At 36.9% G+C, this 15,321-nt stretch overlaps 1 protein-coding gene across 1 annotated transcript in view; it reads left to right on the top strand.

Annotated features, from left to right (window-relative positions):
* The window catches only part of UNC13C (unc-13 homolog C), a 616,040-nt gene that overhangs the window by 12,969 nt on the left and 587,750 nt on the right, over positions 1-15,321 (top strand). The window contains exons 2-3 of the mRNA XM_082733851.1: positions 8,569-8,689; positions 10,006-10,077. The gene's annotated coding sequence lies outside the window, so the exon portion shown is untranslated. The remainder of the gene's footprint in view (positions 1-8,568; positions 8,690-10,005; positions 10,078-15,321) is intronic.

The raw sequence follows: 15,321 nt of genomic DNA, 5'->3' as shown, positions 1-15,321 counted from the left end.
TCCAAAATTCATTGTTTATGCACCACACCCAGTGCTCCATGCAATATGTGCCCTCCGTAATACCCACCACCAGGCTCACCCAACCCCCCTCCCAACTCCCCTCCAAACCCTCAGTTTATCTCTCGGAATCCACAGTCTCTCATGGTTTGTCTCCCCCTCCGATTTCCCCCAACTCCCTTCTCCTCTCCATCTCCCAATGTCTTCCATGTTATTCCTTATGCTCCACAAGTAAGTTAAACCATATGATACTTGACTCTCTCCATTATATATGTGGACCGTATCTTGTCTGCTTTTGATATTAGAGTAATGCTGGCCTTATAAAATGAGTTTGACTGTGTTCCCTCCAATTTTTTGGAATTTTGAGAAGGATAGATATTAAAGTGTTCAGTAGAATTCACCGGTAAAGCCGTTCAGTCTCCTTACTAGTATTGGTCTATTTAAAATTTTTATTTCTTCCTGATTGTCTTAGAATATTATATGATTATAAGAATGTATGCATTTCTTCTAGGATGTCCAATTTTTTGGCATATAATTATTGAGTGTCTCTTAAATGATCCTTTGCATTTCTGTGGTATCATTTGTAACTTCTCTTTCATTTCTGCTTTTTTTTTTGAGCCCTTTCTCTCTCTCTTTTTTTCTTCTTGGTGAGACTAAAGGTTTGTCAATTTTATCTTTTTGAAGAACCAATTCTTAGTTTTATGGATTTATTTTATTTTATTTTATTTATTTCTACCTTGTTCTTCATTAACTATTTCCTTCTACTAATTATGGGTTGTTTTTTTTTTTTTTTTTGGTTCTTTTTTTCTAGTTCCCTAGGTGTAAAGTTAGACTGTTTGAGATCTTTTCTTTCTCTCTTTCTTTCATTCATTCTTTCAAGTAGGCCTGTATTGTTATGAACTTCCCTCTTAGACCATTTTTTGTTGTATTCTATAGATTTTGGTATGTTTTATTTCCATTTTAATTTTTCTCTAGATATTGTTAACAATTTTTCCTTTGATTTCTTTATTGACTCAATGGGTTGTTCAATAGCATGTTGTTTAACATCCACATATTTGTGATATTTCGAGTTTTCTTCCTGTAATTGATTCCAAACTTCATACCTTTATGGCCAGGAAACATGCTTGGTATGATTTCAGTCTTCTTAAAATTTACTGAAACTTGTTTTGTGCTTAATATGTGATCTATCCTAGAGAATATTTCATGGGCATTTGAAAAGAACATGTATTCTGCTGCTTTTGGAGGAAATCTGTACACTATCTATTACATGTACCTTGTCTAATGTGTTAAGGCTGATATTTCTTTATTGATTTTTTGTCTGGATAATCTATCCATTGATGTGAGTGGGGTGTTAAAATCCCTTGCTGTTATTGTATTGCTGTTATTTTCTCTCTTTAGAGATATTTGTTGATATTTGCTTTCTATACTTAGGTGTTTTTATGTTGCATGTTTTATGTTAGGTGTTTTTATGCCATATATATTTACAAATGTTGCATCTTCTTGTTGGTTTGACTTTTGTATAATTATGTAATGCCCAATGTCCATCTTTGTCCCTTACTACAATCTTTGTTTTAAATACTATTTTGTCTAATGTGAGTATAGCTACACCACATTTCTTTTAATTTCTATTGGCATGGAATATCTTTTTCTATTCCTTCACTTTCAGTCAGTGTGTGTCTCTATAGATAGCATCTAAATGAACTTAAAAAAAAATCCTTTCACCTATTCTGTGTCTTTTGATTGGAGACTTCAGTCCATTTACATTGAAAGTAATATTTGATAGGTTGTATTTATTGTCGTTGTATTGTTTTCTGGCTTTTTGTAGTTAATTTCTGTTCCTTTTTTCTTCTCTTGAAGTTTGATGATTTTCTTTAGTGTTATGTTTAGATTCCTTTCTCATTTTCTGTTGTGAACCTACTATAGGTCTTTGCCTTGTGGTTACCTTGAGGTTCAAATACAACATTCTATATGTATAACAGTTGATTTTAAGTTGATTGCAACTTGAGTTTGAACTTATTCCAAACTCTCCACTTTTAATCCCCTTCCCGCAGCTTATGTTTTTGATGTCACATTCAATGTCTTTTATTTTGTGTATCCCTTAAATAATTATTGTTGCTTTAGTTAATTATATTACTTTTATCTTTGAATCTTCATGCTAGCTTTATAAATGATTAGTTCACTACCTTTACTATCAGTTTATCTTTACGAGTGAGATTTTTACTTTCCTATGTTTTCTTGTCATTAATTAGTGCCATTTCTTTAGCTTAAAGAAGACACTTCAACACTTCTATTAAGGCCAGCTTCATGTAATAAATTCCTTTAGCTTTTGTTTGTCTGGGAAACTGTTTTCCTTTTAATTTTGAATGATAGTCTTGCTGATTAGAGTATTTTTAGTTGGCAGGGCTCTTTTTTCTTTCCCCTTACCCCTTTCAGCCCTTTACATTTATTGTGCAAAGTTTCTGCTGGAAATTCTGCTGATGGTCTTTTGGGGTTTTCTTCATATATAACAAAAATTGTTCCCTCTCTTGTTCTTTTAATAATTTCTCCTTGTCTTTAACTCTTGACATGTTAATTATAATGCGTAATATTGTGTGTCTCTGTTTTCTCTCATTTGCAACTCTCTGGGCTTCCTGGATCTGGATGTCTTATTTTCTTCCCCAGGTTAGGGATGTTTTCAGCCAATTATTTCTTCAAATAAGATTTCTATCCCTTTTGCTCTGTCTTCCTCTGGGAGTCATATAATGAGAATATTAGTCTATTTGATGTTTTATGTTTCTTAAGCTATCTTCACTTTTTTAAAATTCTTTTTGTTGTTGTTGTTGTTGTTTTTCTGATCTGATTGTGTGAGTTCCACTGTGCCCTCTTTTAGCTGTCTTATCCTTTCTTCTCCTTCCTCTAATCTACTGTAGAACCCTTCTAGTGTGTTTTTAGTATAGTCATTATTCTTCAGCTCTGGGAATTCTGTTTGGTACTTTCTTGTATTTTGTATGACTTTGTTGAAGTTTTTACTGTGTTTACCCATTCTGTTCCCTAGTTTGGCAAGCATTTTTTTTTTTTTTATTACCAGTGTCTTGAATCCTTTATCAAGTAGATTACTTCTCTATATTTTATCAAGATCTTTTTCTGAGCTTTTATCATTTTTGTTTGTTTGATTAGAACATATAGCTGTATTTCTTCAGTTTGCTTGGCTCTCTGTGTTTCTTTGTATTAGCAAAACAGCTACCTCAAGAACAATTTCTAAGTTCAGTACAATATACCTACATAGGGCCTTTTCAATAGAATGTTTGTTATATTTATATTTAGTATATCCAGTAACATATTTAAGTGGATATTCTGACAGTTTAAATTCAAATTATTTTTCTTCTGATATAAGTATGTACTTTTTATATTTTGCAGATTGTGTGTATGATGTAGAGACATAAGGTGAAGGCTTTGGTGTTTCATATCCTGCATTCAAAATGTAGGCACTTCCTGGAATTACAGTGTTAAGAATGGTACTTAATTGTGCCATAGTTCTCTCCTAACTAGGATGGGATAGTATAATCCATTTTTTTTTTGGATGATTGTTGTCATGATTAAATTAGATAATTAAAAAAAATATTCAGCATAGTGCTGGGACAAAGAGCTGGCAAATACTAAATGGTAGCTACTATAATTAGTCTGTTAGCCATTAGCTATCTCTGCTACTTATGATGCATTGTGAAAATAAAAATAAAATATTTTGTAGATGTTGATTCACTTAAGCTAAAGGTCAAAACTAGAGTATTTTCAGGGACAGTAGGGAAAGGCTGTGAACTGGTATTTCATAAATATTCCCTGTGGTTGAGGGTCATTCCCAGAAGTTGCCTCAGGAGGCTAAGTAGCTTGGTCCTGAAGGTATCATGTGCTGGTATCCTTTATAGTCTGCTCTGTGTGTCATTCAAGTCCACTCACTTCATATGGCAAGTTAACACCACCTGGAAGAGTTGGCTTATCTCTTTTCATGGAGAAACTTATGTGAAGGTGATTGGAATAACTAGAGCGCTTTTATTTATAGCTACTCTCAAGACCTCAACACATTATCTCTCTTATGTACCTTCCATTATGGATATCATCTTCCCATACCTAGCACCTCTGTTTATCTAGTCTAGGTGGTTTAACTGGTAGAGTGACTCAGTTTATGATCCCTAAAGGGTCTGAGCCCTTTGTCATTTTGCCATGCTTATTCATTTACCTTCAAATTGGGCAGGGAGTAAAGAAGAATTTCCTTAGTGGCTTATCTGGGTGCCATACATATTCTTCCTTATCCCCATAGTGTAATTTCAGTCCTACACTCTCCTAATGATCAGAGTTAGCTCTTCCTGCCATGAGTTAAAGTGACCAGATGGCAACCATATTTTAAGATTTCATGGCACTTTCACTGTGTCCTCATAGAAGCAGGAAGAAGCAGGTTTCCTCTGGGAACCAGGTGCTCTGTAATCACAGAAAATAAAATTTTAGCAACAGGAAGTACAGATACTCCAAGTGGGAAATTGAGAGTGATAATAAGTAGGGCAACTACACAGTTCCAAGACACATGTATTCTGTCTACTGGGGACAAAATACCATGGGATGATCATGGATCTAAAATGTATACTACTTTCTGAGCTATGGTGTCCCATCATACTTTCTAAGATATCATTTCTAAGATGGCACTTCAAATATTTCTTCAAAGACCATTTTAAAGTTGTATCAGCCTAGGAGCTTCTAGACTTTGATGTCGTCATAGGACTAGTGAGATGCATTGTCATGAGCCCGCTGCTGCATATCTTCTTGGTTCATGATGAAATTATGTGGATGGGAAGGGCAAATTAATATCCGGGATTGTGTTGATTTCAGTTAAAATGAAACATTGTCCTTTAGAGAATAGACATTCAATGTAATCAATTATTACCAAGTTGCTAGTTGATCTTGAAAATTGTATCAGGTGCTTGGCACTATTCTCTGTTGTTGGCACGTTGAACATTCAGCAGCAGCAGTACCTAGATCAGCCTTGGTGAATAAGTGAATCACAGCCCATACTGTTGAGTGTGTGCATTATCTCCATCTCAGCCACATTTGGCCAAATCATTCTGTTTACTTGGTTATTTATTGCTTCTTTTATGGCAGAGGCTCTCTGGAGGGCATCAATGTACAAAAGTTTTCACATTTTGTGTTTTTTTTCTTTAAATCTGTCTACATGTTTCTTTCCTGGCTCTTTTTTACTTTGATATTCCAATTTTTCTTTTTACAGGCTCCTGAGAAATTATCCAAGTGATATTCACCATTGCTCATGAGTCTGCTTATATTCTTACCATGGGTCACTTCTTTTTCCACACAAAGTGGATGATCAGGTAACCTACCACAAATTCTGCCCATTGGGAGGATTTCCCTTCACTGGTATCACTCAGTGCCATGTTAAAGTGGTCTGTGTAGCAGTAGTCCATTTTCATGGACTTCGCACATATTGAACCCCCACCCCCAACATGCAGAGACTAAGCTCAGATTGTTTTCTTCTTCCCATAGTTGCCCTTATGGGATGTCTTCCTTTTTTTTTTTTTAAGATTTTATTTATTTATTTGACAGAGATCACAAGTAGGCAGAGAATTAGGCAGAGTTAGGCAGAGAGAAAGGTGGAAACAGGCCCCCTGTGTGCAGAGAGCCCGACATGGGGCTTGATCCCAGCACCCTGGGATCATGACCTGAGTTGAAGGCAGAGACTTTAACCCACTGAGCCACCCAGGCACCCATGGGATATCTTCCAATAAGGATATGTCTGTATGTGTTCATGTGCTTGTACACATGTGCACATACATACACACACACATACTCTGAGGAAGAGGCATTGGTACAATAATAGTGGATGACAACCATCTCTACTGCATATTTGTTCAGGTTACTAGTGTCCTGTGGCACTGTTAATGCCTGAGAATGCCAGGTATACCATTTCCATTTTATTGTGAATTGCTATTGGGCCCATCCAATAGCAAAGAGAACCAAACTCACAATGAGTAGTTCTGGTAACATGGTCAGTTAATGCAACATATTCAAGGGCTCTGCATGTATTTGAGCCCAATTGAAGATTGGGAAATATCTTTCTGAACAGTATATAGGTCTCCACTGCAGATATCATGAACTTTCTCCAGAATCAGGGAGTCAATATTGTGATTCTTTTATTGAGTCTGACCATAATTCCACAAAGTAAATTTAAAAAATTTTTATTTTATTTTACTTTACTTTACTTTACTTATTTTATCTTATTTATTTTAACCACAGATGTCTCTGTCCACAAGGTATGAAACATGGCAGCCTCTTATATTACCAGTATATGGACTACAGGCATATTCCCAAGTATGGTTTATGTTATCTCCAGAATCCAGAGAGGCTACTACATTTTTGAGGCAATGATTTATTTATTTTTTTTATTTTGGAGAGGATAACCTGTCATGCTCTAGACCACTTTCTCTGAAAAGCTACACTGTTGTAGAATTCTGAATCATCATAAGATTAATTTTACTCTGCAGCTCATATGTCTTATTAACATCTTCTTATTCACCTTCTTGCCAGTTTTCACTCACTGATCCAATTAGCAGGATATCAATGTAGTGGTCAAATGTTCTTCTGAATACTCAGATGGTCTAGGTCCCAGTGGGAGAATTAACATAGTTCCAGGACAAGACTGTATATTCTTGTCTGCCCCTCTTGAATGTGATTTGTTTCTAAGCTAGTTTCCTTTTAAGTATAGAAAAGTGTAAATTTTCCAGTTTGATGATCATATACCATGTATCTAAGGTTACATTAATCTGTTCTAGCAAAGATATCACATCTGTAAATCAACTTCAATTGGGATGACTACCTCATTGAATTTATGGTAGGTCACTTTCATCTTCTAGTATCTATTTGGCTTTTATAGGGGCACATCTGGTAAACTAAAGGAGATGAATTAAATATGAATATGATGGAGACCACGACCCTGCCTCACTTAAATCTTTATGTGTAGTACTGATCTCTGCATTCCCCAGAGTGTGATAATGCTTTTTATTTACTTTCTTGGCCTTCTCCACTATGATATCTCCTATCCCACAGGCCAAGGAATCAATGTGGAGGTTCTGCCAACTACCACATATATTCATTCCAATTATACATTTAAAGACTGAAGAAATTATTGGTGGGTGAGTCCACAGACTCACTGGATCATTGAGAGTTGTATCTGAGCTAGGACTACATTTGATATCTGTTCTCATATGCCCCTACCTTAAAAGAATGTTATAATGGTGTTCAAGTCACGAAGTAGTGTCAACTCAAACTTATGTCTCACAAGCCTCAGAATGTTTGGATAGTCTCTTCCCTAGAATCTGGTTATATAAGTAGGTCCCTTGGTGAAGGCCTATAGGAATCATTACCATAGCCATTTGTTATGATGTACTGAGATCCAAACCTTGTTGGGACCTGGCCTCCCCTTTACTCAATAGGTTCTGGATTTGAGTATTGACTCAGGTCCAGAAACTGGGTAGGAGATTATCTTTTTATTGTCAAGGCTGTCTCAATCTCCTGATGATCTAGCCATGGTTTCTTTGGCTTTTCTATATTAAACATTATCTGTGGAGGAGTGTGCATCTATTTTGACCTCTAGGAACTGCATTCTAACCATTCTTTAGCTCTAGGTTGCCTCATGGCTGTCATTCCAACATTGCAGCTTATTATGATAATTGTACTGATTATGTTTCTGATAGTTAAATGCTACTCCCTAATTCATTTGTTCTATGATCTTGTCAATGCTATTGTTATAAGAGCCTAGTTCTGTAACATTTCTAGCCTATAGAGGGTAGCCACTGCTGAGATGTTCAATGATTCCACTGAGACACTATTAAATGACATGTCCTCCCATGGAACATTGGGTTGATGGGTTTTTTGGCTCTATGCAGTATAGACATTCTAGAACATCCCTTTCTCTGACACTATGATCCCTCTCTCTACTGTTTGCCATATTATTTCGACTTAGTGCAGACTATAATTTTTTTCCAAGTTTACAAGAACCACTCTACTTCTGTGTTATACTGTCTTCTGTAGTCCCTGCCAGGCAAGGAATTCAGTATCATAGGAGGATGCTTCCATAGCAATACATTCTTCCCTATATAACTTCCTCTACCTCCGCATTGATCCAGGACTGACAGATTCCAGCTAATAAGTACTGTCTCAATTCCTGTGAGTGCATATGAGTGCATATATATTGGTGAGGTCCTACAGTTTCTTCAACATGTAATCTCTTTCCTTTCTTGGAAGACCCCACATTTACTCAGCTGGATTATGTCATGGCTTTACCCTAGTTATTGATCTGAAAGCTCATGGAAGTGTCTGTGGTAGGTCTTCGGGAAGAAAGCACAGATTTTCTGCAAGTTAGAGTCCTCTGTCTTGTGTTCAAGCAAGGATGGAATACTAGCAGCTCATGGGCCACTTTTGCAGTCTCAGAATGTTCAGGGGGAATATGAAGATTCAGGAGTTTCTAGTGAATTAACCCAGATGTCCCCATCTCATGACTCACAGTCCCATTTTTTTATTTTTTCCCCAATTAAGGCCCTGACCTTGAAATAGCCAACCTGCCTTGGTTGAGAATCAAAACTTCTCTGGAGCTCTGCCACTATTATGATTTATTCCTGAGTCTGGTGCTCAGCTTTTTCTGCATCTGCTGCAAGAGGTAAGAATTTATTTATCTGGTGACATGAACATCCGTTGCATTTATACTTAGCCTTAAATTGGTGATTAATCACGTTTAGTCTTTGATTATCTTTCTTCACTGCATCTGGAGGCCCCAACATCTGCTATTCGATTCCATAGTGATAACTGCCTCCTCTTCTCAGCCTTTCAAATACACTGAGATATTGCACACATGAGTTCATTTCCTTCTACTGATATCACACCTCAGTCCACCAGTGGTAAATATTTTAACAATTGCATTGCTTTAGTATACCACAGGCGGTCAGTTTTGCATACAGCATTAGTAATTAGGTTCTCATTGCCAGTCCCAACAGAGAAAAATCCAAATAAAATATGTCAGTTTAGAATCACTTCCTCAGTGCTTCCTTGGTACCAACTTTCATTCATCAGCTTCCCTGGGAAATAAACTATGAAAGACTAGATAAGTCCTTTTGAATTTGGTAGAGGGAAAAGCTGAACTGTAACAGATTTGTGATGGAAGCTTTAGCTAATCCTGCAGGAAGCTCTGATGCTGGGCTGGCCCATGCAATACAGCATAGGAGGTAGGTATCTGAACACTCATATCGATTAGTCATCAGCTATGGGTTACCCTAGAGGAGAGGCAATAAACCCTTGGCCATGGGCCATTTTCACAGCCTTTGGCAATGAACACAACACTCTTGGCAGTTGAAAGAATGAGTGATTTAGTCCTGAAGGGGTATCTCTGTGGTGCCCTCACAATACTGCTGCACTTATCTTTTCATTAGTTCTGAAAGTAGATTCAGACAGGAGGCTGGAGTGCAAATATTATGACTGAGATTACATTGATTTTAATTTCAAAGGTATACAGAGAGTATATGTTCTCTGGGATACCTTTTTAAATGTCTTTCTTTTGCTGAAGGCATAGAAGTTTACTCAGAAGGTTTTTCTCACTGATTATTTTTTGTTGTTTTTCTCATTTATATTTCTAAAATGTTTTTTAAAAAATAAGACATCGTGGTTCCTGAGTATAAAAAATAGTCTAATTTCACACAGCATTCTTCTAGGTCATTGCTTTCTAGTTGTCATCAAAACCTAAATGAAGAATATGGACTGAGTCAGGGGGAGCAGACAAGCAGAGGTACCATCAGAGCCTGAATGTTAAGGTGGTTTTGTGGGAGGGTGGAAGGACTTACTTTCCTTTGTGAGAGGGGGGCTTTGGAACACTTGAATTTGGATAGATAGACATTGTGTATTTTAACTCCTGTGGTTATTAGAGATGTATTTTTGTATTGCCTTTTTAATTTCTTTCTATTTTCTTATTTCAATTTATACCAGCATCTAGACTTGCCGTAGATCAAGTTACCAACTGCTTTCATTGTGATTATTTATTCCCAGCTACTGTTTGAGGTAAGACCTGGTTGATGCTAAGTATGTTTTAGTTTTAAACTGAAGAGACTTGACATGCATAATTTAGTAATCCATAATAAAAAGTTTAAAACATTTTTAAAGAACTGCCTTGATATTTTGAGCTCTTTATTGGTGGCATGTATTATCTATTATTATATGGAACATGCTCTATCTTTGCTGAAAAAGCTAAAACATGTGCTTTTCTTTGAATTTTGAAATAAGTTCTTTACAGCTTTTCTCAAAAGTACCATGTGATACAGAAAAAAGGAAATTGCAGGTCTGTTTAGCAAGAAACTGATTTTAATTTTAGTTATAAGTGCCACACCCATTTTGCTTGCGTGCTTTGAAGCATAAGTAATTGACTTTCCCGGAGAGTTAGAATCAAATGAAGTTCCTTTGTGTGAAGAGAATTGTGCTGCATCTAATACTCTAAAGTGGAAAGAAGAAAGGATACTAATTATGAAAGCATGTAAGTTTTGGTCTATTGCCATGTTGTATAACATTATTAAAATTTAAAATTCTCACTTTAGCTACAGAACAAGGATGCATCTAGAGTTATGCACAACTGGGGAGGTGAGAACAGGTAGGAAGTTCTATCAATAGTCACGTATAATAGTCTCTGGTGAGGAGTAAATGAATTTATGTTTTCTAATGACTGGAATATATTAGGGCCTATAAAAAAATGCTTATGTTTTTGTGAGTTTTCTAAAAGAAGATACTGACCTAAAGTGAACACGGATGAGGGTCTGCCAAGATGCTGGCTCTGGCATGTGGAAAGGAGGTATGGGGAATGACAGAAATTATAAAGTGAAGGACCATAAGATTTAGAACTGGCTAGAAGTTTGGGACAATAAAAGAGAGGAATTAAAGGTTCTGAAGTTCCAGTCTGTATAAGTAGGGGAATTTGATTTTGTTAATTAGTACTGTAACAGAAATGTAGATAATATAGGTTATGGATGAAGAGGAGTTGAAGAATATTCAGTTTGAGATGTTAATGGTCATTCAGATCAAACTGGCCAACACACGACTAGGAATTAATACAAAGAGGAGAAGCTAAATGCAGATGTATTAATTTTGTAGAAGAAAAAGGGATAAAAATCTGAAAAGAGAGAAAGAAGGCAGTGAAGGAGCTCATGAGGGCTTCTTTGTAAAGGAGAACACTTACTGAAACTGGTATCTCCTCATACCTTAGACAAAACTCATAATGGCCCCAGACCTAGGCCTAGAGAAGAGTCAGAAACAAAGGCATTTCCTCCTTCTGTGGCCATATATTCTCTCATTATTGCATGCTTTTGTTTTCTTGAAAACAAGTCTTCACTGCGCATTTTTTACAAAGTTCAAATGTTGATACCTCAAGTCACAACTCTATGTCACTTCTTTGTTCAAATGACTGAAAAGAGCTGACAAACCCCGTGTTCCAATTCTTGATTCCCGAGAGAGGCCCTGATTGACCTAATTCTTATCACATGATGACTCTGGTGCAAGTAGCTGCGTCCAGAGAGAGACTCTGGTAGACCTTGATGTCATGTAGGTATATAGAATGATTTAAAGAAAGGCCAAGTGGTTAATGGCTTCAGGTGCAGAAGATAGTTGTGGAAGATTTGCGTTTTGTACAAACTTTATTCATGCCCAATAGAAGAGGAATTTTAGTAGCATTCTGGGGCTGGAACCAGATAGCAAGAAGTTGAAGAATGGACTCATGAGGAAGTAGAGACCATAGGTGTCCTCTGTGCTTTGGAAGACTTTGGTGGAATTGCAGTAGACTGAGGCGATAAAAGCAATTATTCTAGTCTTTTAAAATTTGAGATATTTTTGTCTGTGTAAAATGGTATCTCATTTTGTTTTTTAATTTGGATTTTTCTGATAATTAATGCTGTAGAACAAATTCCATATGCTTATTGGCCAGTTAGAAATCAGTCTGATGTGGTCACTAATTACTAATCCATTATATTACTCTTAAGGATGTATCTTGGCATTGGAATGAATTTTTGGATAGGTCAGAAGTAATAAAACTGAGCAAAATGAGCTAGCATCACCTAATCATCTATGAAAACTATCTTGTGAACAGATTTTTATTGAGACACTAAAGATCTAGAGATCTTTAGATTTCATTAATTAGATATGTGGACATCTAATCAATGTACCAGTTAGCATCAGACATATTTTTGGCTGAAAAACTTAATTGTATAGACAGTTCTTTTAGAAATACAACAATATCTTCCAAATTTGGACCTTATTCTTTCAGAATGTGTGATAATGACTTCATCTAGGAAAGTATTAAATTTAAATTAAGAACAGGATAACTCCTTTCCTTTTCCAACCTACTAACATTTAGGTTGGCTTCTGTTTATGGTTGAACAGATTAATGATAATAAATTAGTTTATTCATTACTTTTATTTCCAATGAAAATAATTAAACAGCTATTAAATATCAGGTACTTTGATAAACTTCATTAGGGAAAACATGCAGAAATGGGGGATTATATTACCTTCAGATGCGGGCTTAGTACATGTAATGCAGTTTAGTAAGGGTGTGCATATACTTCAGAGAGCGTATCCATGTTTTCCAAATGAGTTCATGACACAGATGGAAGATTAACTCTGTCTGGGCCATCAAGGAGACCTCTATCTACAGGGAGGTAATGCCTGGCCTGGACATAGAATTCAACTACCTAAGTAAGAAATTCAAGACACTCTAGCTGTGTTCATGAGTTTCAGCTTAAGTAACATTTTGTTGGAGTAAAAGAGGGAGTGATAAGGAATAAAAGGGATATTACTGAAACCAAACAATGTGTCCCACCAAGAAATATGATTGATGTGTTATTATCACTTTATCTTACACATCTTGCAAACATTCCAGTGAAATAGGTCATATCATTTGTGGTCCATAGATGAGAAACACAAAGTTTCTGTGGCCCCAATCTTTGTTTCAGAAATGTTAAAATGTAAAAATGTATGTCTTAAAATCAATAAAATGCAATAAAACCATTGTGAGTTTCTTATCTCCTCCTTTAGAGTACATAACATTTTAAAAGAATTACCTTTGAGCTAGACAGAATAGTACAAGTGGAAAAAATGCTCTGATGGAAATCTTATTTTTGCTTATTAATAACACTAACATTTTGAATATATCTGATATTCCAAGAACTGCTCCAATTTTTCTTTAGTCCCTACAGGAACGTGAGGAAGTGCTACCATTATCTCATTTGTCAGACACAGGAAGTGAGGAACAGAGAGGTTAAACTCTGTGCTCACTATGCCCAGCTGGTGTGTGGCAAAGCCATGATTCAAAGCAGGCTGTCCGATTAAGCCTCCACCCGGTGCTCTTCCTCTAAAGTAATGAATGGTGTGTATTGGAACTCAGCTGTGCACCAAGTAAAATACACCTCTTGCTCACTAAGGGTGGAGGTGTTCTTTGATAGAACGGATGGCATCCTGCTTGAACAATGTGTTGTATGGTTTGGGACCATGCAAAAATTGTTCAGATTCTAGCCCTATTGCTTGAATAAGTGTTGAGTAAATTGCTTAGGATCTCTGGGTCTTGGTTTTCTTGTTTTTAAAATGAGAGTAATATTTTACCTGGAGGTTGTTTTGAGGACAAAGTATTTTAACATACTGAAGACCAAGTAGACATGGCCCATTAGGATAGAGATACCAAAAAGTGTTTGGGAAGCACAGGTGTGTGTGTGTGTGTGTGTGTCTGTGTGTGTGTGTGAGGTGGTTTGCCTTGCAGAAATCTGAGACCCTATGTTGTCATAGGACACTAGACTGGTAATGTGTTCATCCAATGTGGTGGGACAGAGATGTGAAAAACATGAGAAGTAGCAATGGCTTTTTTCCAGAATAGGTGTTCTTACTCAATGGCCTTACTAAAGTACAGCTAAATTTCTAATAAAAATTCCAACCATGTCAAAATTGCTCACAAGATTTTCTTTTAGAAATCCCTTTTAACATCAAAGGATTTCCAGTTCCAGAAAATTATAGACATTGACTGTAGAAATCAAGGTAAATGTCAAATTATTTAGGATAGAGTTAGATTATCATATCATATTGGAGAACACTGGGCACAGTGGGAAGTGCCAAACCCTTGGGTTAGATTGCTTTAGAGGGAGGCAGCACAGCGAAGGGAGAAAAACAAACAAAAATCCTCAGTGAAGTCAGTGCAGGTGACCTGCATTTTCTTTCTAGTTCTGCCATGTGAACTCGGGCTAGTGTTTTAACCTTTCTGGGTTTTCACTGATGCTGTGTCCAATTTGAGGATTAGTTCTCTCTGGATTCCCCAAACCCTAGGATCCTGTAGAGAGGCTATATGGGCTGTAGCTCACATGGAAGCAGCAGGTAACATGGGACTCTGGCTGTATTCCCTTAAGTCAGCCCAAGGAGCTCTGGCTTTGTTAATTGTATCATTGAGTTTCCACATCTGACTTTGTTTGGAAAAACAAAAAAAGGATGGATTTTAAGGATAAAACAAACAAAAAACACATAACTCGGCTCTGGGACAATAGCGTTCCAAGTTGCTTATCTGTGCTGTACCCTGTTCTCTGTGTATGTAAGTGGGCAGAAGATGCAAAGTGTGAAATAGACAGTTTTTACCCTTGAGTAGTGTAGCTAGGAATAGGGCAAGGCCATGCTCAAGATAGTGAGTTGCCAAAGCTTATTATAAGTTTCTCAGTCTCTCCTTTCTGACCTACCCTCCTACTTGTCTCCTTTGGTAGTGGATTCTTCCTATCCTCAAGCTTCTTTGTGTTCTCTGTCTTCGTGATCACTCTTCTATGCTTAGGGAACATTCTCATAGGCCCTTTTACCAAGATACAGAATGTCTGATAAGCATTAAAACATAGGGTCCCCTTGGGGTGCCTGGGTGACTCGGTGGGTTAAGCCTCTGCCTTCGGCTCAGGTCATGATCCCAGGGTCCTGGGATCGAGCCCCACATGGGGCTCTCTCCTTAGCGGGGAGCCTGCTTCTCCCTCTCTCTCTGCCTGCCTCTCTGCCTACTTGTGATCTCTCTGTCTCTCTCTGTCAAATAAACAAATAAAATCTTTAAAAAAAAACATGAAAAATATAAAAAAATGAAAATGAGGTTTTCATTTCAGCAAGGACCAAAATCTTTTTTTTTTTTAAAGATTTTATTTATTTATTTGACAGAGAGAAATCACAAGTAGTCAGAGAGGCAGGCAGAGAGAGAGAGAGGAGGAAGCAGGCTCCCTGCTGAGCAGAGAGCCCGATTCGGGACTCAATCCCAGG

Source organism: Mustela nivalis, assembly GCF_964662115.1.
Source record: "Mustela nivalis genome assembly, chromosome: 6".
Classification (NCBI taxonomy): domain Eukaryota; kingdom Metazoa; phylum Chordata; class Mammalia; order Carnivora; family Mustelidae; genus Mustela; species Mustela nivalis.
The sequence above is the reverse complement of the archived record's forward strand: the minus strand, read 5'-3'. Positions and strand labels throughout refer to the sequence as shown.